Genomic DNA, 23,833 nt, shown 5'->3' with positions numbered 1-23,833 from the left:
ACCCCAATCAGTGAAGATAGGAGACAAATCATCCTCTACGATGCGTTGTCAGCCCCCAACTATACTCCTTGTACACCCACGACTGTGCAGCCATGTACAAATCCAATTCAATTTACAAATTCGCAAACTACACCACCATGGTGCACCACATATCAAATAATGATGAGACGGAGTACAGGAAGGAGATTGAGAAACTTGTGGCCTGGTATCAACCTTTCTCTCAATGTCAACAAGACAAAAGAGATAGTGATCGACTTCAGGAAGCAAAGCGGTATACATACCCCAATATGCATTGATGGTGCTGCAGTGGAGATGGTTGAAAGCTTCAAATTCCTAGGATTAAATATCACAGGTAACTTGTACTCGACCACCCATATCGAAGCAATAGCTAAGAAAGCACATAAGCACCTCTACTTTCTTAGAAGGCTTAGGAAGTTGGCTTGTGCCCAACAACTCTCACCAACTTCTACAGGTGCGCCATAGAAAGCATTTTATCAGGATGCATCACAGCATGGTTTGGGAACAGCTCCATCCAAGACCACAAGAAATTGCAGGGAATTGAGGACGCGGCCCAGACCGTCACACAAACAAACCTTCCTTCCATTGACTCCATTTACACCTCACGATGCCTCGGCAGGGCCACCAGCAAAATCAAGGATGAGTCTCACCACGGCCACTCCCACTTCTCCTCTCTCCCATCAGGCAAGAGGTATAGAAGTGTGAAAACGGCACACCTCCAGATCCAAGGACCGTTTCTTCCCAGCTGTTAGCACGCAACTGAGCAATCCTACCTACAACTAGAAAACAATCCTAAACTACTATCTACCTCATTGGAGTCCCTTGGACGATATTTAATCGGACTTTACTGGCCTTTATCTTGCACTAAATGTTATTCCCTTTAGCATGTGTCTGTAAATTGTGGATGGCTTGATTGTAATCATGTATTTCCGCTGACTGGTTAGCACGCAATAAAAGCTTTTCACTGTACCTCAGTACGTGTGAGAATAAACTCAACTAATCATGAAGAAAGTGTGCCAACGCCTTTACTTTCTTTGAAGTTGAAAGAGATTCAGAAAGTCACTGAATACTCTTAACAAATTTCCATGGATGCACTGTAGAAAGTATCCTCACTGGTTGCAGCATGACCTGGTTAGACAATTCAATGCACAGAAACAAAGAGGCTGCAGAGAACGCAAGAATCAGCCTAGTCCATCGTGGACACAGCCTTCCCAACTCTCCAAAGCATCTACATGAGGCACCGCCTCAAGAAGGTGGCACCTATCATCAAGGACCCCCACCATCCAGGCCATGCCCTCTACTTGCTGCTCCCTCAGGCAGATGAATGAAGTCCCCCATCACCAGGTTCAAGCACAGCAACTTTCCTGCAACTATCAGGTTCTTGAACAGACCTGCACAACCCTAATCCTACCTCAGCAATGGAACACCATGTATCAACACTTGCATCATGATGGACTTGTTCCCTAATTGTGTTTTACATTAATTTTGTTTTGCAGTTTATTTTTCATTGCTTGAACGGCTTGGCATTCAAACATTCAATTTTTGGTTTCAGTTCTCTTCAATAAATATGGAATACCCATTACAGCCCTTTTTTGTATCTATTTGTTTCCTCTTTCTCCATGTGATAATAAAGTATCATTTATTCATCTATGCTCTTTAATCTATCACCCTGATGGCTCAGTAAACAGCATATCACCACAGCAACCATGGCCTCAATCTATCAGAAATACCTCTTTTAGCCTATCCATTCCAACCTAACCACCTGTGCAGTTTAAAACGGACTTTTCCTCTTTTCCCAGTTCTGATTAAGGGACTTTGACCATTAATTACGTTACCCTTTCCCGATGCCTGGAAAAGTGTTTTCAACACTTTCTATTTCTAGATTTCCAGCTTCTGAAGATGTTTGTTTTTCAAATATATTTCATGCATGTGCAAAGACTGGGCACTGCAATTTTGTCTCAATGTTAGAAAATACATCATCTTATCAGGAATCTTTCTTGCAATAAATTTTGCCAAGTCATATCTGCACATTGTAACATTTCACTGTATAAATTCAGTGAAAGATATTTTTAGTTTTACATGGAAGTTATGTAATCAGAAACTGCTTAGAGGATATAAAAGGAAAGAAAATCATGAGGACCAGAGTTTCAACTTCTCTTCCAATTTGATGGGATTTCAACTGATAAACATGGAGTAAATTAATATTCCATAAACATTTTGTTGCAGTTTTGAGTATGTTATGTCTGTGATAGTACCAGGAACAAAATTGCCAACTTCCATGCAAAATATTTCTCATTCAAAAAGTTGACATTTCAATGCTTCATCCTTTAGTCACACTTTAGGAGTTTAGACAATTGAGGCATGACTAGATTCTTTACGGACTGATTCATCATGTGGGTATTTCAGAAGGTTAATGTACTGATTTTCAGGACCTTGATGAATGTACTCTCTATGAAAGAAAGTGAGTAGTTATGAATTTCACCAAAGCTTTTTAAACAGCACTTCTCGTGGCTTAATCTGAGTCATGCATTGCATTATTTCCAGTTTTCAATGACACCAGCAACTATCATGATCTTCCTCTGGTACAGAATTTACCTGTGGTAAAATATGTTCTGGGGGAAGATAAGCAGCAGCACATGTCAAATAATGCAGCTTTCACACCTTGCACAGACGATGCTGAATATCGTTCCTTATTCTGTGTTCCTACTGAGCTAATTCTCTCTGCTTGCAAGTCAGTGTTTTATTTGCTCAATATAATATCAATAACAAAGTCCATACCTCTCTCTTTTGTTTTCAGGGAAAGTGCTCTCCAGTCTGCAAGTAAAGTTAGAGAAAATGTGTTAATCCTTTGTCTTAGTTGAAAAAATACATATATATATATAATTCTTCAATACATATATTCATATTGGATTAATACAAATCATTGATACTATTGAACACTTCCCTTTTGCATTTTTTCTCCAAACTGGAAGGAATTGGAGAAAACCATTCCCAGTCAATCTCACCTACATCTCGTGATCATCTCAATCACTGTAACTAAAAAGCTCTCAAACATCTTACTTACTGTGATACAGGAGTAGTTGAGTTCACACCGTTACCACTATTCAATTTTTATTACCATTCATTATTGGAAAAGGATACGAATATGACTAATTGGCACCTCCAGATGGTGCTTAAACCCAATATGACTGAAATACAGCTCCTGCATTCACTACTACGACCCCCCCCCCCACCCACATTCACCCACGGACCTAGGCATGTTCTCCAGAACGAATTACATGATGATGGTGAGAATATGGCACCATGTGAATTGTAAAGGATGAAGGACCAGAGGAATGAAGAAGGTTTCTGAATGTACCTCCTTCCTATCAGAATATAAACATAGCATTGGTAAGAGAATGGGAATATCTTGTGGTTTAATTTGGATTACATTAAATACAGGTGTTCATCTAAGATTATCCCCCATTCTCTCTTTCACTATCTTGACAGTCTTAGCATTTCAGCAAAATTCCATAATGGTTTGCAAATTCATCAAGTGAACGATGACTATTTAGAAACATAGAAAATAGGTGCAGGAGGAGGCCATTCGGCCCTTCGAGCCAGCACCGCCATTCATTGTGATCATGGCTGATCCCCACAATCAGTAACCTGTGCCCAACTTCTCCCCATATCCCTTGATTCCACTAGCCCCCAGAGCTCTATCTAACTCTCTCTTAAATTTATCCAGTGATTTGGCCTCCACTGCCCTATGTGGCAGAGAATTCCACAAAAGCACAACTGTCTGAGTGAAAAGGTTCCTTCTCACCTCAGTTTTAATAAAGAAAACTGTCACAGTTGATCCCGATCCCAACCTCACCTAAAACTCACTGTTCCACATAATTGTGGGACCTTCTGATTCAGGTTAGAATGAGAACTCTAGTGATTGGTTATCTTGTTAGCTTGTCAATTAAGTCAAGTAAACCTCTTTCACTCTCTTGAGTGAAATCAGAAATTCTAACTCAGGGCTCTGGGGTCATTTTACTTTATAAAAATTATTTTTTAAAAAACTAAACGGAATGAGTAAATGCTGCGTGTAAAGATTGCAAAACTCCATTTAAAGATTTCTTAAAAACATTTGAGACTCTTGGAACTTGTGCAGTACAATGCTACTTATTATGCAACATCAGTGTAATTTATTAGAAGTTAATTCAGCCAGCAGGAAAATAAATGAGATGATTTGCATTGCTGCATTGGATGTGTGACTGTTTTCAATATTATTCGATATGTCTGTGAGCAATAGATAGGCCACGCAGAGTATTTATAAATTATCTTATAGTCATTTTCAAAGAAGTTACTAAACAAACGCACTGGGAAATCTTCTTTCTTGGTAATACAACTGAATGAAGTTTGCAAATTCCAGCAATAATGAATCGTGTAACAGCGGTGCTGTTTTGCATTGGGAAAAAAAAAAGTCGTAATGTTCATCTTATGAATAGAGAAAAATTGATTAAATACACGATATTGCCGATGTTGATTTTTAGTACCCTGCAATACTGGAAATCTGAAATGTGAAATAACAGAAAATGCTGGTAACACTCAGCAGGCAAGGCATTGTCTGTGGAAGGGGAAATGGGAAATGTCTCAGGCTGTTCTGATGAAGGGTTTCCGACACAAAATGTTTAATCTGATTCTCATTCACAGTGTCCGTGTGACCTACAGAGGGTTTCCAGCATTTTCTGTTCTTCACTAAATCTACAGAGTCATGCCTGTTGGCCTGGTGTACTGAGGAGGAAAATGTCCCACAACTTTAATTTCATTTCTGAGAATTTGGCAGAATAATTGATACATTATTAGATCCAGATGTAGTGCCAGTATTTCACCACGGGAGAAGCACCCTTTCAGGAACCTCCCTTTGGGGTTGCAGCATTTATTCCGACAATAATACTAACAATTTCTAAACTAAAGTAAATTCTAGTGCTACTGCGTGAATACAATAATATGAACATTATTGAACTATTGAATTCTCAGTATTGTTTGAGTGAACATTATTATTCATGTAACACAAGCTCCTGAAATATATACTCAATATATTCCTGGACAGAAAGATCATTTAAACTTTCCTAATACAGTAAAACTACGATTGTTTGCTTTCTGACTATTCAGAAAACTGATGGGTTGGCATCCGCTCCCCAGATGATGTGTCCTGTATGCCACTGCAACTCACCAGTCCTATGCGCCACATAAACTGACCTTAGCCCTGCTTCCTTCACTCCCTTTAAATTCAGGTGCCAATGGAATATTTGTGATAATATTGTGTAACATTAAACTGACAGAAATGTATGTATAGAGCAATAACCGAATAATCAGGAAAATCTGCTGGCTCTGCAATACCGAAGGCACAAGTGGTCAGATTAAGACTTTTACTGTAGAAATGGAATGGTGTTATCAATGCATTTCTTAATCTTGTTAAATTGGTAATAAATCTATTTAATGTTAAATGATAATAGATTCTAAAATTGAATTCTTAAGGCCATTCATATTTTGTCGGTTAAATATATTGTCTTTACATTCTAAAAACTCTCTTCATCTCTGCATTGGATGAAATGTACATCTTCACTAATATTTTACTGGCTTGATTTTGAGTCAATGTGGCACCAACAATAAAATCTACAAAAATTTGCATAGATATTTTTCTGTAGTTTTGCTCTGAAACTTGCAGTGCTTAGAAATCAATTAGGTATACCACACTCTCCAACAATTTGAGTGTGCAATAATAAGGCTAAGCAAATTCACTTAATTTGCAAGGAAACATTGGGTCGAAATGCTCATAATCTTTTTTACCATGTTTAAAATGAAATCAGTGGTATAATGTAAATTTGTTCAGGCTTTATGGTCTCCTCATAGGTCACAGTTTCTCTGATTTTCACAGCAAATGCATCAGATACTGAAGCTGCACCCAGCCACTGGTGCACAACAGTCCTGAGCGGAGGATATGGTTGAAGTATGTAGCACAACCCGTTGTATCTATCTATTACTAAAACTCTTATCTTGTACATTTGTGTGTTCCCGAAATACAGCCAAAGTGGTACACGATAGCACAACAATTTTAGGCCCACCTTACTCACCATTGGCCTGCGGTTCAAATGGTTGTTATATTTTAAAAGTCATTCACTTTTTTAAACTTTAATAAATCAGTCCCACTTGCCCTGCCCGTCAGCCGCTCCTGCGCAGTAATACCTCCGTGTTCGACGTCACAATGGGAACCTAACGGGTTCGCGCGTGCGCAGTTGGGGCCCGTTGATCTAATACTTACGTGTTCATCTTGCATCACAATGGTAAGATGGCCACCGGAACCGCGCCTATGCAGATAGGGGAGGATTGCCGCTCGGAGGGGGGGCGGGACTAGCCCGAGTGAAGGTAGTGGAGTCACTCACCCCTCCGGGGTGAATTACACCCTCTCCCTTTTCCTCTCTCCCCCTCCGGCTCCGGGGGAGTTTTAAGGGGGGTTGAGGGGGGATGGAGTGGTGAGTGCGGGGTTGAGGGGGGAGTGAGGAAGGGGAGTGTGCTACATCAATGCAGGAGAGGTTTGGACCCAATGGGTCCACACGTAGCTGTTCGTTTTACAATTAAATGTGACATCTCCCAAGTTTGCGGATGACACAAAGCTGGGTGGCAGTGTGAGCTGAGAGGAGGATGCTCTGATGATGCAGGGTGACTTGGATAGGTTGGGTGAATGGGCAGATGCATGCAGTATAATGTGGATAAATGTGAGGTTATCCACTTTGGTGGCAAGAACAGGAAGGCAAATTATTATCTGAATGCTGTCAGATTAGGAAAAGGGGAGGTGCAACGAGACCTGGGTGTGCTTGTACATCAGTCACTGAAAGTAAGCATGCAGGTACTGCAGGCAGGTAGTGAAGAAAGCTAATGGCATGTTGGCCTTCATTGCGAGAGGATTTGAGTTTAGGAGCAAGGAGGTCCTACTGCAGTTGTACAGGGCCCTGGTGAGACCACACTTGGAGAATTGTGTGCAATTCTGGTCTCCTAATTTGAGGAAGGACATTATTGCTATTAAGGGAGTGCAGCGTAGGTTCACCAAGTTAATTCCCGGGATGGCGAGACTGACATATGATGAAAGAATGGGTCGACTGGACTTGTATTCACTGGAATTTAGAAGGATGAGAGGGGATCTTATAGAAACATATAACATTCTTAAAGAATTGAACAGGCTAGATGCAGGAAAAAATTTCCCGATGTTGGGGGAATCCAGAACCAGGGGGGTCACAGTTTAAGAATAAGGGGTAGACCATTTAGGACTGAAATGAGGAAAAACGTCTTCACCCAGAGAGTTGTGAATCTGTGGAATTTTCTGCCACAGAAGGCAGTGGAGGTCAATTCGCTGGATGGGGCCATAGGAATGAAGGGCAGCACGGTGGCGCAGCGGTAGAGTTGCTGCCTTACAGCGAATGCAGCGTCGGAGACTCAGGTTCGATCCTGACTACGGGCGCCGTCTGTACGGAGTTTGTATGTTCTCCCCGTGACCTGCGTGGGTTTTCTCCGAGATCTTCGGTTTCCTCCCACACTCCAAAGATGTACAGGTATGTAGGTTAATTGAATGGGCAAATGTTAAAAGAAATTGTCCCTAGTGGGTGCAGGATAGTGTTAGTGTGCGGGAATCGCTGGGTGGCGCAGACCCGGTGGGCCGAAGGGCCTGTTTCTGCGCTGTATCTCTAAATAAATCTAAAATCATATAGGGAAAAAGCAGGAACGGGGTACTGATTTTAGATGATCAGCCATGATCATATTGAATGGCGGTGCTGGCTCGAAGGGCCGAATGGCCTACACCTGCACCTATTTTTCTATGTTTCTAAAAGATATGGTTTACTTATGTTACTTTATTTAACTTTTTATTCAACAATGGATTTCCAGTATTTTAAGTTGTTTTTAAGTTAAATTTTTAAAAAAGTTTTGAATTATTTCATATTTATATTTAAATCAATTTCTACTATTTTTCATGTGTCTGATTGAAGGTATCACAAAATGCTGGAGTAACTCAGCAGGTCAGGCAGCATCTAGGAGAGAGGGAATGGGTGACGTTTCGGGTCGAGACCCTTCTTCAGACAGTCTAGCAGTAAGCCGGTTATATGATTAGGAAATGCACCTCTTCAAACGTGTTCAGATTTAATGATCGGAGGAAAGATTCCTAAGGGAGAAGGACCAGATTGCGAGGCAGCAAAGAAAAATTCTAAGCTTTTTGTCAACTTTGAAAAGAAAGACAGTTCAAAAAATGATTCATATTCGAGCAGTAGCAAAAAACAATTTGTAACTACCTTTATATTAATCAAATCCATTTACACCTGACACTGGATGGACTGTGTGAAAAATGTTGAATTGTTGAAATGTTGAAATACCTATTTTGGGCTGTGATAAGTTGCACTTCTAGTTTATGACGTCAATGGCAATGCATCTGGTAAGGTTGGCCAAATTTACACCTGCATTGACATTGTGCATGCACTAGATGGTTATTGCCTGCACACCAATGTCCCCCACACCAATTCTGTGGCCTGAGAATAAGCATCAAGCCTAGATTACTGGAGCTAAACAGCAGCATCACTGAATGATGTACCTTACTCAGAATTTTTAAACCTCATAATATCTCTTACAATATACCGTACGCAAACAAGTCCTCTCTAGAATCCTAGAATCTTTCTTACCTCCGAAGAAATGGAAAGAAAATGAGAATGAATGCAAGTATGGACACGGGCACAATGGCCAGAAATCTGAATTCAATTTGAACCTCTGATGAATATGTGTAATGTTTTTTACATTTCCTTGGTAACCACGTGGCCTTCCTCTGGTTTCTTACCACATCTCAAAAACTTGTGAATTGGGAGGTTAAATGGCCAATATAAAATTGTCTCTCCCGTAGGTGGATAGCAGAATTCATGGGAATGTGGGAAGAATACATTACAGGGAAAATTTGTGAGGTAATGCAATTGTTCAGTGAGCTAGCATAGATGGGTTGGGCCAAACAGACTTTTTCTATGTAGTAAAGGAAATAGCATATGCATTCCTTGCACAGAAGAGTCACTAACAATAACATTAGGAAATCTAATAAAGAATCCAAAAATAACAGTAATTTATTGTTGATGGTGTGCAAATTTGTTATGAGTTATTAACTTTGGGCACACTAAATGATCCCTATGAAAGGACCAATAATTATTTTCAGAAAGTCCTGTTGTATCATTCTGCTTCTTCTGGAATGAGGATGATTTTGTTTTGATACTTTCATACCCTGACATGGAAGTCATTCACAAGGAGCAGTTTGGCTTCCTCTGGGTAATGGAGCAGGGTTTTCTCAAGGTTGGAGTAGAAATCCTACCTGGCCTCATCCGTAGTGTTAATGGTCGGGGCACATGCATTGATAAACTTGACGTCCTGGTTCTACCTCAGACTGATGCAGTGGGTTAGAATACATATGCTTAGTGCACAGGGGATCGGAGATGTCAGACTAGCTCATTCTTGTTGGGGAAAGCTATCCCTTCTGGTTTATATTCCATAATTTATTTCTAAATCACCGGGAGTAAAATAAGGATAGCAAAAGAAAAATGTGATCAAAGGAATGAGAAAAAAAAATCAAAATCCGAGAACTGCAATATAAGTTTGACATAAGTTTAGTCATGCTGACCCCAACTACTTTCATCATCGGTTAATGACTTTAGATCACCCTGCTCTCTTTTTCTGCAAAAGCTGATAGGTGCATTTAATTAATAATTTTTTTGGAATGCTCAAAGGTGTTTTAACTTCATTCATGCGGATGTGCCAACCAGCAGTAAGCCGGTTATATGATTAGGAAATGCACCTCGTCAAACATGTTCAGATTTAATGATTGGGGGAAAGATTCCTAAGGACCAGATTTATCTATATATACACACACACACACACACCCTTCCCCCCGTCTCCTCTTCACCCTGCCCTTCGTTTCACACCTCATGCTCAATCTTTCCCATTTGCAAATCTATTTTTCTTCGGTCCCAATGTTTTATCCTACTTCTCAGTACCCCTCACAGTCTTACTCGCCCGACCCTCTCATACCTACTCCCCCACCCTTTCTCCTGCATTGTACTAATTGGACTCCACCTTCTTTCCGTTTCCCAGGGATCTCCTCCAACTCTTTGCTCTTCCCCACCTAACCCCACCCTATCACAGATAGACGCAAAATGCTGGAGTAATTCAGTGGGTCAGGTAGCATGTCTGGAGAACATGGGTAGGAATCCTTCACCGCTGCAATGATTCAGTGCCATACAGTATCACGTAACCACATTCACTTTGGAGCCAAAAAAGGAAACAAGCAATGGCTCCAGTGTAGAAATTCCTAATTCTCTTCAGAAATGAAAGCCATATTTAATTTCTGACACAGTTAATTCAGTTAATTTAGCACAATGTATCAATGATTTTCCTCCACATCATATTTAGATGCAGTATTCCAATTATCAGGTGTAATTCACATGCACTACCTTAATAAATAGAAAATAGTACGGCGATGGATGATAATGAATAAATAACACCTAAAGCAAATATCTCCAGAACAGTGTGTCCTGGACAACACGCTGTGTGAAGATAACAAGTGGAAATTGCAAAGTAAATTTGACATTGTACACTATACAAACTTTTCATATAGATTGAGGAGAACTTCCACATCAACAAATTGCAGTGGAAATTAATGATGCATGATTATGCTCTAACTAAACAGTCCAATGTCAGCGTGCACTCTGTGCCTGGAAAAAGCCATATGTCAGGGGACATCAAAATGCTCAATGGACCATTCAATTCCATTCCAGCAGCACAGAATATTGTTAAGATTGGGATTTGATTTGAGATTTTTGGATTCTGATGGATTTATAACAAACCTGCATTGTTGAGTACCCATCTTTTACCACATTATTTTATCCTAAATAGTGCATTTCAACTGAAATGGGCAATCCTTATTCTCTGTATAAAGGCACAAAGGGCTGGAGCAACTTAGCAGATTAGGCAGCATCTCTGGAGAACACGGATAGGTAATATTTCGAGTAGGACCCTTCTTCATACCGATTGTTGATGGGGGAGGGAAACCTGGACGAGAGGAGAGGCAGGACAAAGCCTGACAGGTAATAGGCTGATGCAGGTGAGGGGTATTTTTCATAGACAGATGATGGACAGAGGCCAGAGATGAAAATTATTGAGCAAAAGGATTGAAGAGTTGCTAATTGTGAAAGTAGAGGAAGGAATGTAGGTGGAAGGAGAGGGGATAAATAGTGCATGTACATGTGGGGCACAGGGGAGAGGGATTGGGGAGGTTAGGGGGCAAGAAGGGAGAGTGGGAGGGTTTTGTTAAAATTGGAGAATTCAATGTTTATTCCACTGGACTGTACGCTATCTAAGTGGTATTATGCTCTATTTGGAGTATTATGAGGACACACATATGTCCTCCAGTTTACATGTGGTGTTTACACGTGACCTCATTCTGGCAATGGAGGAGCCCAGGACCGAAAAGTCAGTATGAGAATGGGTAGAGGTGTTAAAATGTTTAGCAACCAGGAGATCCGATAGGCCTTGGCACAATGAGCGCAAGTGTTCGGCGAAACGGTCAGTGAGCCTACGTGTGGTCTCTCTGATGTACAGAAGGCCATATCAGAAACACCAGATGAGGTTAGAGGAAGGTAGACACAAAATGCTGGAGTACAGGTAGCATCTCTGGAGAGAAGGAATGGGTGACGTTTCGGGTCTGAAGAAGCGTCTCGACCCGAAAATTCACCCATTCCTTCTCTCCAGAGATGCTGCATGTCCCGTTGAGTTACTCCAGCATTTTGTGTCTCCCTTCGATTTAAACCAGCATCTGCAGTTCTTTCCTACACATGAAGTTAGAGGAGGTGCATGTGGACTTCTGTCTCACCTGGAAGGACCGCTGGGATATCTGGATGGATGTGAGGGAGGAGGTATAAGGACAGACAGGTGTTATATCCCTTGTAATTGCAGGGGAAAGTACCTGGGGTGGGGTGGTTTAGGTGGGAAGGGATAACAAAGGAGTGGCAGAGGAAGTGATCTCTGCAGAAGATGGAAAGGGTTGGGATGGGAAGATGTGACATGTTGGGATCATGTTGAAGATAGTAGAATTATTGGAGAATGATGTGTTGGATGGAGAGACTGGTGGTGTGAAAGGTAAGTACCAGGGGAACTGAATCCTTGTTCCGTCTGGGGGGAGGGGGAACGAGAATACAACCACAGAGGAGATGCGGGTGAGGGATCCACCTAAGAAAAGAAGGAGGAAATCACGCTTACTATAGAAAGAGGTGATTTTGGATGTCCTAGAATGGAAAGCCTCACATTGGGAGCAGATGTGGCGCAGACGGAGAAATTGAGAGTAGGGGACAATGTCTTCGTAAGAAACAGGGTGGGAGGAGGTGTAGTCCAGGTAACTGTGGGAGTGGGTGGGTTTGGAGTAGATGTTAGTCCATAGTCTGTCCCCTGTGATGAAGACAGAGAGTTCAAGAGGTGTCAAGAGCAAGGAGGGAGAGGTATCAGATAGTCCAAGTGAATTTAAGGGCAGGGTGGAAGTTAGTGGTAAGATTTATGAAATCACGAGTTCTGCACAGGTACAAGAGGCAGCCCCGATACAGATGATGTCAATGTGTTGATTACTGATGTGACCTCACTAGCTCCCCATGTTAACAGAGCAAGACAATTTGCGGTCACTGTTTTTAAAATAGACTAACTTATCATTCACCTTTCTAATTGCATCTTAACTTTCAGTCATTTATATGTAACACTAAGATCATTTTGAACACTGACATTTTTCAATATTTTATTATTAAAAAATATTGCACATTCCCATCTTTCTACCGAAGTCAACAACATATGTTCTACACTATATTCTATCTGACATGATTTCAGAAATTCATTTAGCCTCTCTGAGGTCTCTTTGCATTCTCTTCTTAGATCACAATGCAGCCTATCTATGTAACACCAGCAAACCTGGCTATATTGCACGTATCTGCTTAGGCTTAATATAGATTGATGAAGATAAAGCTATGCACATTGTTTCCTGTGGCAATCCACTGGTCACAGCTTCCCAACCCAAACTGATTTATTTATTCCTATTCTCTGTGTTCTGCCCATTAACCAATTCTAAATCCTGATTATAACTCCCAAAATACCATGCACTAAACTTGTTTAATTATCCCCTGTGTGGCACTTTAACAAAGCCCTACTAAAAATATAAATACATCATATCAGCCAGTTCACCTTTACCAAATAATTCAAACACAAATTTCCTTTTATAAATCTAAATCTTTGCCCAATCTATTATTTTCCAAGTGCCTCTCTAATCCTTCATAATAGCTTCCAGGATATGCATTATAATTCACATCAGACTGATTAATTGATACTTTTCTGTCTTTTTTTTTCTTCTTTTTTTTCCTCTCCCTCTCCCTCTCCCTCTCTCTCCCTCTCCTTTTTTCAAAAGCGATGCTGCATTTGCTATCTTCCAATTTGCTCTCTTTCCATCAGTATACAAGAAGATAGAAAATAATTCACAGTCGAAAGTCTAAAAAAATGTTAAGACTGCTTCCTGCCGAAGATTGAATGATTACAAATATTAGCGTTAGCTTTTGCAGCTTTGATTTTGCACTAAGGTCTTGGCACAGCTTCCAAGATATTTTGCATTTGATAAAATTGATGGTTTGGAAATAGACTTAAACATGCTTCTTGTCAGGTTGCACAAGATTTAATAGAAACCAATGCCTTGCAATGATGTGCAACCTGTTATCTAATCCCTTGGAGATATTTGATTATGATTCTACCGAATGCTAAATCACATCATCCAATCTAAATATAGTCTCATCAGAGATCATTTAAAAACTAAAAGCAGGCGTTAATGAGCTAAACCCATTGGAAAGGGGTTAGAAGTCTTGATTTGATAGTTCCTGGCCACAGGTACAGGTATCATCATCCAATGATCTGCCAATATCTCATGATGCATCAAACATCATGATGTATGTTAACTTCCATAAATTCAGAATGCTACTATTGCTAACTGAACATCTCAGCTGAGGTCAAACACGAAGGTAGCTGAAACAATTTAAAGTTACACCATTTAAAGCAAAGTAGCAGTTGCACAGGCAAAATTCAAATGGTTAGAGCAGGTGGGAGAAAGTTGTTGGCGAACTCATTCCTCATGACAAAAAGCAAAATAATGCAGCAAACTGGAAAGAGCAAGATTTTCTGATGCTGCACTGGAGGGCTTGGTGGAGGAAGATAAAGGAGGGGAGATGTCTCCATTCATATCAACAATAATTATTAAAAAATAATCAGAACGTAATGTTTTTTAGGAAAGGAAAGGGCAGACTTTAAACAGTCTAGCCGAAATGTGACCCCAATTCCACATCAGTGTGGTCAGATTGCACCCTTCCTAATTCAAAATGTGGTTAACTCCAGCAATGATGCTCTCTATAAAGAATTAGCTAATGTTACCAATGGATAGAACATATAATACTACAAATGCATAGACTGAACAACATTATGGTTATGGCACATATTAACCATAGCAAGAACCTGGACCCACTACAATTCGCCTACTGCCACAATAGGTCAACGGAGAATGCGATCTCACTGGCTCTCCATTCTATACTGGAGCAGTTGGACAATAAAAACACATACATCAGACTGTTGTTCATCCACTACAGCTCAGCGTTCAACACCATCAACCCATCCAAATTTGTTACCAAGCTCAGGGAACTGGTCTCTGCGCATGCCTTTGCAACTGGATCTTCACCATCTCATCAACAGAACACAATTAGTACAAATTGGCAACAATACTTTCTGCATGATAACCATCAGCACAGGAGCGCCTCAATGCTGTGCTCAGACACAATTCCAACTCCATCTTTAAATTTGCCGACAACACCCCCATTGTTTGACAAATTATCCGTAGCCCTCATTATCCGTAATTTGTTTGACAGTTTGACAGTTTGTTTGACAGTTAGCGTATAGGAGGGAGATGAGTCGGCTGTTGAATGGTGCCGCCAGAACAACAACCTTGCTCTCAACATCAGTAAAACCATGAACCTGATTGTTGACTTTAGAAGAGATGTGAGGATCCACGAACCTGCCTTCATCGACGTGTCGGTGGTGGGGAGAGTCAATAACTTGAAGTTCCATTTCTGCATATGCATATCTCTGAAGATCTGTCTTGGACCCGGCACATTGATGTAATCATAATGAAAGTCCATCAATGCCTCTACTTCCTTAGAAGATTGAGGAGGGTCACTATGTCAACAAATACTCTCTGAACTTTGACAGATGTACAGTAGAGAGCATATTGACTGGTTGCATCAAGGCTTGGTTCAGCAACTCGAATACCCAGGAATTTAGGAGATTACAAAAAGTGGTGGACACTGCCTGGTGGTCCATCATGGCTACTAATCTCCACACTATCGAAGGGATCAATACGAGGTGCTGCCTGAGAAAGGTGCAACCTACATATTTCCAATGGATGTCAACTATGCATTCGCTGACACAGAACTGGAACATTTCTCTTCCCAGGCCTGGGTTTGTGTGTAAACCATCTCCAGCCCCCTGTTTTGTTAACGTTAAACACATGGTAATAGGAGTAAACAATTGAGCTTAAAAAGACAAATGGTTTCCACCTACACAGTGGCGCAGCGGTAGAGCTGCTGCCTTGCTCCAGAGACCCAGTTTTGATTCTGAGGTTTGCACGTTCTCCCTGTGACTGCATGGGTTTCCTCCAGGTGCTCTGGTTTCCTCCCACATTCCAAAGACGTGCAAGTTTGTAGGATAATTGGTTTCAGTAAAAATTTGTAAATTGTAGTGTGTAAGATTGTGCTTGTGTACGGGGTGACTGCGGGTGGGCCGAGGGGGTCGTTTTCCGTGCCTGCATCTCTAAAAAAACTTTAGATGCATTTTTCTTTATTTTCCTAACCTCTATAATTTCAGGAAATGGATTGAAAATAAAAAAATTGAAAGGAAAAAAGAAATGAAATTGATTGGTGAATCCAAATCAGTTGTGGGGAAACAATTAGTGCCTTAGAAAGAGAAAAACAGCAAAGCAGTCAATCAAGGGTTAAAAGAAAATACGTGACATTAAATAGGATTAGTCAAAATACAATGCATAAGTGATCCAAATGATTTTAACCTTTGTGGATATGCATAAATACACATTCAGCAACCGATATGAAACTGAAAATGTTATGGTTATTCATAACCTTTATGCACCGTGAAATTTAGTGCAAACTGCATTCAGACCACAATAAACAGACCAAAATAAAAGCCTATATCTGTTTTAAGACAGCAGATGAGTGGGATAAATTTTTAAAAATGAGCTAAAGCAAAATACAAGTAGAAAATTTTAAACCAAAGCATTAAACTAGTCGTGCAGAAAAAAAGCTTCATATTCCTGCATAAAACCTAATGTTTTATAAGCTGCCAGATAGATGTGGGTTTATTTCAGTCGTTACAAAAGGTACAGATTGTACAGTTAACAACGAGCAAAAGGCACATGATCATCATGTCAATTGATCTAAGGCAATGGTCATTATATCCACCCTGGTGGTCTCTGTCCTGTTATCATTTACACTGTTGCCTCATTTAGCACTCAAGATTCATTTGGAAGAACGAGAGCTAATTGAAACAGAGGTATTGTGCACTATGTCATTGGGTGATCGCCAATGACATAATGTGCTCTACATTGGCCAAGTGAACATGCATTTCAAAGCCATGTTTGGCCTGCAGTCAGGTCGCATTTTGGTAAACTGCTAAATTTAGATCATTTTTGTCCTTTTTTTGCTTTCTAGTATTTTTAGTACAAAATACTTTTCCCCGGGCCTAGAGCGTGTCAATGGATCAGCACTCATAGGAGTTGTACAAGGCAGGAAAGCAGGCGCTTATCTCAGAACAATTCTACGGAGAGTGTACCAGATTTCATGCTTGGTTTATTGTTATCTGAACAGTAAGCACAGTACTGAAGATAAAATGATGGCCTTCCTAAATGTAAATTAATAAGCATCACTGATAACCAGAAGCACACAAGTTGTTTACCTTTTACCACATTAGATTATAAAAAAACTAATTTGCAAACTACTTCAAAAATAATTAGATTATTTAATTAGTTGACAGTTCCATTTTATTAAACTTTTGGGAAAATGTTAAAGTTAATATTAAAGAAAGCAAATCCATGAAAATGATATATTAGATTTCTTAAACTCTATCTCTCATGTGTGTTATTTACTTCTGTCCCAGGAAAAATTTATATTACAACGCCAAAAATCAAGCTATGTCTGTGCACAATTATTTTCACAGAGCTATTTGATGATAATACACCGATTAACCATATCTGACCTCCTATCAGTCATGGATACAATCAAAATAGCAACTACACCTGAAATCCAAGAATAAATCATACAACAGTAGCTATTGTTTAGAGCATTTAAATTATTAACTATTATGTTATTTACATAGTTCAAATGTACTCAGAAGAGATAGTAGCAGAAGTAGAGCTTGTCTGGAATAAGATCGTGGCTGATCTGATCTTGACCTTTGTCGCTTGTTCTCCATCATCCTTAATTATTATACAGTCCAAAAATCGGCCTATCCCAACCCTGAACATATTCAGTGACTCAGCATCAGCAGTGCTCTTGGGTAGAGAAGACCAAGGAGTCATAACGATCTCTTCGTCTCCATGTCAAATGGGTGACCCTTACTCAGAAATTATGATCCTCAGTTCAGGATTCTTCCATGAGAAGAATCATTCTCAGAGCATAGTTTTAAAAAGAGAAGTATGGAAGACTAATTTGAATAAATCTTTCAAAGAAGAAATTACAGCACAAAATTTGCGGCTTGCATATTTATGACGTCATATTACTATTTCAGATTCAGTGGAGAGAATCGAGGAATACTTTACATATAAGTGGATGACCCAGCAGCTGGTCTTAAAAATCTAATTCAGTTAATTTTAACAGTGTGGTGGTTTACACTCAGTTTGTAGCAGAGTGCTTGGTTATACAACTCAATTACACTTTTCAGTCTGTTTTGTAGGTTGTATGTTGGAATGGCTACTTACGGAAAACAGAAAAAGCTTACTTTATCTTCGTGAGAATATTTTGCCACGATCAACTGAGAATAATCACAAAAACTTTCATTTTAACATAACTGCTTTTTCCGGAATTGAAAGGTTTGTCCCAAACTGCTGAGATTTCATTAGATTTTACCTTTTCAGTCTGGTACTCAGATTACAAACCAAAATAGTTTGAAATGATTCAAAGCAGAAGACCAGAAAAAAATGGCATCATATATTACAAAAATAATTATTTGGAAACCTGCTTTTAAGGAAAGACATGCTTTCACTGGAGACAGTCACAGAAGTTTCACTGTTGACTCCTGGGATGAAGTAAATACCTGAGGAAAGGTTGAATAAGTTGGCCCAAGACTAAGTGAAGTTGTGGAGAAAGAGAGGATTTCTAGTGGAAAAACTGGATGATCCTATGGGGGGGGGGGCTTGACAAGCAGATACTGAGGGGATGATCATGCAGGGATCTAGAACAAAGGGCATGGTTTCAGTAAAAAAAGGTTAAAGAAAATGGGGAACATTTTCATCTTTCAAAGCAAAATAATTTTTTGGCACTCTTCCCAGAGAACTATGAATGCTATATCACTGAGTATATTTCAGCGTTGAGATTGATAACATTTACTTCTATGGAACAAGTGGGATACATAGATACATAGACAATAGGTGCAGGAGTAGGCCATTCGGGCCTTCGCACCAGCACCGCCATTCAAAGTGATCATGGCTGATTGTCCACAATCAGTACCCCGTTCCTGCCTTCACCCCATACCCCTTGATTCCGCTAGCCCTACGAGCTCTATCTAACTCTCGTTTGAATGCATCCAGTAAATCGGCCTCTACTGCTTTCTGAGGCAGAGAATTCCACAAATTCACTACTCTCTGTGTGAAAAAGTTTTTCCTCGTCTCAGTTCTGATAGCTGCCTACACATCGCAACGCCTTGGAACAATTGGGTTTATATTACTCCTTCAATCCTGCTGTTTCTCTCTATTGTTTATCAAATGATTGGTATATTCAGAGGTTGTGGGGAGACCTATTCAGGTGTCAGAGGTTATGGGGAGAAGGCAGGAGAATGGGGTTAGGAGGGAGATAGATCAGCCATGATTGAATGGCGGAGTAGACTTGATGGGCCAAATGGCCCAAATCTACTCCTATCACTTATGATTCCCATGTACGCTCATTAACAAATGAGAATAATAATTGTCAAATAATTGTGCATCCATTTAAAAAAGCAAGTATCAATTCAAACACTGATAATTTAAAGCAGGTGGTACCTCTGCTAACTTGTGAGGACTGCACGTTGTACGGTGAGTAGGTTGAGAGATCTGTGGCTCAATGCACTGTTTAACATTTAACCAGACAGTTCTGACATCAACAAGTTCAGCCAGGTTGCCAAACCTGTTTTAGAATTTCTTATTTTGCAAATCTACCTTCAAGGAAAAAAAACCAAATGGGAAACTTTCCAGCTGCAGTGCCAATTTACAAGGCATACTAAGGTCAAACATTTATTGATAATATTATATTTGTGTGGCGCGTCGGTAGAGGCCCGAAATAAAGGCAAGGAGCCAGGTATTTTGGGGGCGTTAAGGTTTTAATAGTCGGTTATCAGACGGGTCGAGTCTGCCGGAATGGCTTCGCGCCCAAAACCTTGTCCTTATATCTCTAGTACCGGACCGCCCCCCTGGACTGGTCCATTCCCGTGCCGAGGGGTCGGTAGTGGTATGGCCCGACCCTTGGGAGCCGCCACATTTGTTTCAAGCCTTTTATGATTTCAGGTTCTCTCAAATCACTTTTCCAGCAGTGAAGTGCCTTTGAAATGTAGTAATTGCTGCAATGAAGCAGCCAATTTGCACACCGCAAGCTCCCATATATATAGCAACATATGATGAACATCAAATTATGTGTTGGCTGAAGGATGAATTTTGGCCTAGACGCTGGAGATTAGGGTGCTGCTGAGAGAGCCTTTGTTTAACATCTCATCCCAAAGTAAGCATGTATGACAGTGCGGCTTTTCCTTAGTACTGTTGTGAAGTCTAAGCCTAGATTTTCATAGTCAAACCTTTATAGTGGCGCTTGAACCCTTCTCATTCAGTGGTGAGAATGCAACTAAACAACAGCACCAGCGACACGGGACAGCAGAGACACTGAATTACAGGGTAATTAATAGGAATGCAGTTAATGACAGATAATGGCTTCACGTATACTGCATACATTTTCTATGACTCCGCATGAAATTTGTAATACTTAAAAGTTAAGTAGACCAAAATGTAGACTGCTAGAAATCAGACACAAATACATTTTGGGGCAGCAATTAAGACTGGTCACCAAAGTATCTAAACTATGTTTTTATGTTGGTGGTGGAGATTGCACTTTAAAATTCATGGGTATTAACACATCGGATGACCTGTCCCGGGCCCTGCACATAGATGCAATCACAAAGAAGGCATGCATGCTTCTTTCTTAGAAGTTTAAAGAGATTTGGCATCTGAATACTCTAACCTTTACAGATTCACTGTAGAATGTATCCTGACTGGTGTATCATGGCCTGGTATGGTTTTTCCATTACACAGGAACGCAAGAGGCTACAAAGAGTGGTAGACTCAGCCCTGTCAATCACGGGCACAACTCTCTCCTCCATGGAAAGCATCTACATGAGATATTGCCTGAAGAAGGCTGTTATCAGGCAACTGAATCCAACCACAACCAAAGAGCAGTCCTGAACCACTATCTACCTCATTAGTGACCTTCGGACTATCCTTGATCGGACTTTGCTGGCTTTACCTTGCACTAAATGTTATTCCCTTATCATGTATCTATACGCTGTAAATGGCTCAATGGTAATCATATAATGTCTTTCTGCTGACTGGATAGCACACAACAAAAGCTTTTCACTGTACCTCGGTAAACGTGACAATGAACTAAACTGAACTCATCAAGGATCCCCACCATCCAGGCCATACTCTCTTCTCACTGCCACCATCAGGCAGGAGGTACAGAAGCTGAACTCATACACCAGCAGGTTCAGAAACAGCTACTTCGCTTCAAGCTGTGAGGATTCTGAAGTAGCTCAAGGTTGGAACCAGAGAGCTTTCCCCAAATGGGGCAAGTGGTGGCTGGCTGAGCAGGCAGGTGGATGATTTGAAAAGTGGTGTGCTCATTCTGTCGTTCACCCAGGGTCTGTGCATGGCATCAAGGGATGGAAGTCCTGAATGCTCTTTCACCTTTTTTATTGTTCAAGAACCAAATGTTTCCAGGAGTGAGTAGAGATATTGCATTTCTTCAAGGAGGCTTCGAGTGCATTTTTCCCCTCTGTCTTTTGCTGCAACAGAGCTCCGTAGTGTTGTAGCAAGACGTTCAATAAAATGCTCTCACTGATTTCACAAAGCAGACATTTCTTTGGTGGCAAGTTACAAAAGACTTGTCAACTCCCAACCAAGTTGAGGAGCTGAAAAGTACCTTGAAGTCTGCCATGTGTAAGAAAGAATTGCAGATGCTGACAGAGTCTGATGAAGGTCTCCACCCGAAACATCACATTCCTTTTCTCTGGAGATGCTGCCTGACCTGCTGAGTTACTCCAGCATTTGGTATCTATCTTTGAAGCCTGCCACCACTGGTGTCTGTGAAGAAACATTTGGCTTCTCTCACAAGAAGACTAAATTGATGAGAATGACCAGTAGATCCAGGAGCTAATTAACCACAAATGTAAGACTTTTCTGGACTGGATACTCCACCTTTCCTCATGGGAAAATGAAATAAATCTGCATGTGCCTGAAGGCAGGGCTCCAGCAGAAAACCCTGGGACCTAAAGGTGCAGGGAGAAAGTACTGAATGTTCAGGGATCACCAACAACTTCTGCCGCATCAGACTTACAAATGATATTCTTCCTTGTCCAACCAGGAAGATTAGTGAAAGGTGTACCAAAGAGTACCTTTTGTTAGGCACTCCTGGAAAAAAAAATGATTCCAAGCTGGATTCCACTCAATTAACTCTCATTACTTGCCTCCTCTACTTTGCATATTCTCTACTTCACAAAACCCCCACCAAGCTAACATTCCCTACCCACCATGTTTTCCTTGACTTCTTAGAGTAATGGAGTCAAAGAGCACGGAAACAGGTTCCTCGGTCCATCACATCCAAGCTGGTCAAGATGCCAGATTAAAGCTAGTCCCATTTTCCCATGTTTGGCACATTTCCCTCTAAATATTTCCTGAGTGTGCCAGTGCCCCAATTAATCAATTTTCTCCACTTTATTTAATTTTACTTTAATTTTCTCCGACTTATAGTGCACCTTTTTGGGCAGATATCAATTTCTAAGCTATGATACAAAATAACAGGCTGGTGGAAGAACTCAGCGGATCAAGTAGCATCTGTGGAGGCTAAATGAGAAGTCGATGTTTTGCGACATCAGTTTGCATCAGTACTGGTGCAGTCTCTGCCTAAAACATTGAGTTGCACCAATTGACTCTGCAAATGCAGCTTGACCCATTGGTTCCAGCTTTCAGCATCTGCAGTCTCTTTTGTCTTCAATATGTTACTGATATTCGATCATAGTTCCAAAAGAGTAAAAACAGATATTGTCCCACATGAGTACAATCTGAAAGTACCTCTTAATTTTACAATGAATGAATGAATGAATTAATTAATACGTTTTTTGGCCAAGTATGCATATACAAGGAACGGGCCTTGGTGCTCCGCATTGTACTTGGAATTATTCATCATTGAGCCTTGGTGTTAGAGTCATAGTGTATGGAAACAGGCTCTTTGGCCCAACTTGTTCATGCCGACCAAGATGCCCCATCTACTCTAGTCCCACCTATCCACGTTTATCATAGTGTTAGTTTAGGCCCATATCCTTTTAAATCTTTCCTATCCATGTACCTGTCTAAATATGTTTTAAATGTTGTTATAGTACCTGCCTCAACTATCTCCTCTGGAAGCTCTTCCCAATGCCCACTAACCTCTCTGTGAAAAAGTTGCCTCTTTGGTTCCAGTTAAATCTTTCCCCCTCTCACCTTAAACTGATGTCCTCTGGTTCTTGATTCCTTTACCCTGGGTAAAATACTCTATGAATGCACCCTATCTATTCCCCTCGTGATCTTATACACCTCTATAAGATCATCCCTCAGCCTCCTGCGTCCAAGGAATAAAATCCTAGCCTGCCCAAGTTCTCTCTATAACTCAGCCCACAAGTCCTGGTGCACTCTTTCCATGTTAATGAGAACCTTCCTATAGCAGGGTGACCAGAACTGAACACAGCTGGATGTTGTGGAATGAGGCCTCACTAATAATAATAATAATAATAAGCATTTATTTTATATAGCGCCTTATCAGGTGCTCAAAGCGCTTTACATAAACAATCAAACATAAAAACAAACATTCAAACTATCCTAACGGAGAAGCGGCGAATAAACAACGCCAGCGTCCTCTCACGTCAGGGTCCGGCAGTAGACAACAAAAAGCACAGGACACACAGATACAATTTTTACACAATTTTTACACAAACAGCCATCACAGTGATTGCTCTAGGCACACCCTCACTGTGATGGAAGGCAAAGTCTTATCTCCTCCTGATTTCTTCTCCCGTGGTGCCACGAGGTGATCGAGGCTCCCAACTTTTTGAAGCCCCCACCGGGCGATGGGTGTTGTACAACTGTAACGTGACATCCTAACCTCTATATTTTGGGTAATTTTGGGTGCCTGTTTAGTGCTTTTATTGTTGG

General features: G+C 40.6%; 1 protein-coding gene across 6 annotated transcripts in view; it reads right to left on the bottom strand.

The window, feature by feature from the left end:
• LOC144591992 (guanine nucleotide-binding protein G(I)/G(S)/G(O) subunit gamma-7-like) overlaps positions 1–23,833 on the bottom strand; it is a 231,934-nt gene that overhangs the window by 79,804 nt on the left and 128,297 nt on the right. For all 6 annotated transcript variants that reach the window (XM_078396114.1, XM_078396112.1, XM_078396111.1 and 3 more), the window contains one exon: positions 2,797–2,832. The gene's annotated coding sequence lies outside the window, so the exon portion shown is untranslated. The remainder of the gene's footprint in view (positions 1–2,796; positions 2,833–23,833) is intronic.

Source organism: Rhinoraja longicauda, chromosome 3 (assembly GCF_053455715.1).
Source record: "Rhinoraja longicauda isolate Sanriku21f chromosome 3, sRhiLon1.1, whole genome shotgun sequence".
Taxonomy (NCBI): Eukaryota; Metazoa; Chordata; class Chondrichthyes; order Rajiformes; family Arhynchobatidae; genus Rhinoraja; species Rhinoraja longicauda.
The sequence above is the reverse complement of the archived record's forward strand: the minus strand, read 5'-3'. Positions and strand labels throughout refer to the sequence as shown.